This window comes from Mus caroli, unplaced genomic scaffold, assembly GCF_978045245.1.
Source record: "Mus caroli unplaced genomic scaffold, Mus_caroli_1 scaffold_7, whole genome shotgun sequence".
Taxonomy (NCBI): domain Eukaryota; kingdom Metazoa; phylum Chordata; class Mammalia; order Rodentia; family Muridae; genus Mus; species Mus caroli.
Window position 1 is genome coordinate 17,965,133 of NW_028227262.1, and position 3,167 is coordinate 17,968,299.

Sequence of the window (3,167 nt, forward strand, 5' to 3'; positions counted from 1 at the left end):
AGATACAAGATACAGTTTGCAAAACACATGAAACTCAAGAAGAACGAAGACCAAAGTGTGGACAATTTGCCCCTTCTTAGAATTGGGAATAAAACACCCATGGAAGGAGTTACAGAGACAAAGTTTGGAGCTGAAAGGATGGACCATCTAGAGACTACCATACCCGGGGATCCATCCCATAATCAGCCTCCAAATGCTGACACCATTGCATACACTAGCAATATTTTGCTGAAAGGACCCAGATATAGCAGTCTCTTGTGAGGCTATGCCGGGGCCTAGCAAACACAGAAGTGGATGCTTACAGTCAGCTATTGGATGGAACACAGGGTCCCCAATGGAGGAGCTAGAGAAAGTACTCAAGGAGCTAAAGGGGTCTGCAACCCTATAGGTGGAAGAACAATATGAATTAACCAGTGCACCCCAGAGCTCATGTCTCTAGCTGCATATGTATCAGAAGATGGCCCAGTCGGCCATCATTGGAAAGAGGGGCCCATTGGAAAGAGGGGCCCATTGGTCTTGCAAACTTCAGATACTTCAGTACAGGGGAATGCCAGGGCCAAGAAGTGGGAGTGGGTGAGTAGGAACAGGTCACCAGGCTCACACATTGAAAGGAGCTCTCTAGCTTGCCATAAGTCTTTTACCCTTCTAGACAAAGGCTTATCCCAGTCTGCTATACAGAAGTCCAACAAGTTTAGGCAGGAAAGAAGTAGAACTGAAGCCATCCAAGCCACAGAAGACCCGTGATCTACTCCACATTAACCACAAATGAAAAATGCTGCCAGGCTATATAATTTCCCTTCAGCAGATGCTTTTCAGAATTTATGTTCTGAGTCTTCAGAGAATGTCTTCCTGCTTAAGAAAAAAAAATGAAGTGTGAAGCCATCTAGATCTACATAGTGAGCTCCATGCCAGCCAAAGCTACATAGTGAGACACTGCCTAACAACAAACAGTGAACCCAACTGTTTCTGGGCATATTCAGTTCAATATTATTATGAGCCAAGATTATTCTATGTGCCAAAAAGCCTTGCCTGGTTCAATATGTTCAATAAAACATTTCCACTTAAGCAGCAAAGTCATGATGGTTTGAAGGTGATTGGAAAGAAACTGAATTCCTATCCACAGTAGGACTGGGGTAAACTGCCAGTGCTGTGGAGCAATTACAGAGCTATAGCAAGGAGCCTGCCTGAACTGCTCTGGAACTCAGCTAAGTGTTTTTTTAAGAGTGTGTGTGTGTATTTGTGTGTCTGTGTGTGTGTGTGTATTATGTATATGTTATGTATGTATATGTGTGTATGTGTGTGTATGTGTACATATGTTTGTGTGCTGTGTATGCATGTGTATTAGATGTGTGTATGTGTACACATGTGTGTGTTGGAGTGTGTGTATTATGTGTTATGTGAAAGTATGTGTGTTGGGGTGTATATATGCATAGTACATGTGTGTATATTTATGTGTGCTTTATGTATGTATGGTGTGTGTGTTATGATATGTGTCTGTGAGTTGTGTTGTGTATGTGTATGTGGTATGTGCATGTATGTGTGTGTTCTGTATATAAGTATGAGTGTATAATATATATTTCTACATGAGTTGTGGTATATCTATGGTATGCATGTGCTATGTGTGTGTGGTATCTATCTGTATGTACGTACTTACGTATGTATGTACGTATGTATGATTTGTGTGTGTTTCATTTGTTTGTAGGGTATGTGTGTGTGTGTCTGTATGTGTGTGAGAAAGAGTATGTGTGTGTGTGTGTGTGTGTGTGTCCCTGTCTGATAAAGCCAGAGATTGATGTCCAGATGTCTTTCTATAGTACCCCAACTGTGTGTGTGTGTGTGGTTTTTTTTTTTTCTCCACAAACCTACAGCTTTCTATTTTGGTTAAATTTGCTAGGCAGTAAATCCCCAGAAGCTACTTGTCTTTACCCATGTCAGTCAGGTTAAAGTTGAATGCTAGCATGCCCAGACTGTTACATGGGTGCTTGGGATCCAAGCTATTGTTGCCAGTTGTTTCTTCTATCCATGACTCCAATGTAGCCAGTTGTCCAGAAATTATTTTTACAGTGGCTTCCTTTGCTCCTTAAATTCAAATGCAGGGTATCAATTTCATAGGAAAATAAGTTTGACAGCATTTTCACCACATCCCTAAAATACTCTATTGAGTTTGCAGCCTTGACATGGGTAAGGGAACTTATTTGAAACTGGTTTGCAGGCTCTCTATTTGTAGATTCTGTTCTAATATCTATTGAAGATATTAGACTCTAAGATGACTGTCCTCACTACCCTCACCTTCTTCTGCTTGTTTTTCTATTTGCTTACTTGTATTTGCATTGTGTCTCACTTTGGAATGTGGTATCTGACAAATAAGTCTAAGAAAATATTCTCAAGAGAGCTTAAAAGCAGTATCACTACTAAAATATATGTTTGGATTTTCTATGTGTGCACACACATTCATGTATGTGATTGTGAGCATGTGCATATGATAGAAAGCACTCCTGTGTTCACCAAGATCTCAGCTGTCAGTCTTTGCCTTCCAGCTTGTTTGAAACAGGATACCTTTGTTCTTTTCAGGCTGTGTACACCAGGCTAACTGGCCTGAGAGCTTCCACAGATTTTCCCTACTGTTTCGGATGACCCATGTAAACACTCGCAAGGTTTACTGGCATTTTGCCTGCATTTGGCTTTATACAATCTCTGGGGGTGTGAACTCATGTCCACATTTGCACAGGAAAAGTTTTTAAATTATCAATCTATCACCACAGTACTATATTTTCCTTATTGATATTAGTATTTACCACAACCAATGTGCACTTTAAATGATGCTGGCTTCTTTCCAACATAAAAACTATGTGAAAAGGATTGAGCCAACCACAGTTCAGATTTTAATCCCTGCACTTAATACCCTATCTTACAATGAATGAAATCACAGATCTGAGAAACTATAGATATAGAGATGCACACACCACTGTTATTTTTCTTGAAACAATAAGCAAAATCACTTGTTACCAGTGTTGAGTTGGTTTCATAACGTTGCTCATTTTGTTTACTGTCTCAGGTCATGAACAATGGTGTTGTAACCACAAATGTATAAATATTGGGGCGGGGGAAAATGACTCAGTTGGCATGAGGCCCTGAGTCAGGATCTCCAATACCCATGTAAACAGGCA

General features: G+C 40.4%; 1 pseudogene; it reads left to right on the plus strand.

Moving 5' to 3' along the window:
* Positions 1 to 1,039: 1,039 nt before the first annotated feature.
* Positions 1,040 to 1,793, plus strand: LOC147003783 (uncharacterized; annotated as a pseudogene).
* The last annotated feature ends 1,374 nt before the right edge of the window (positions 1,794 to 3,167 follow it).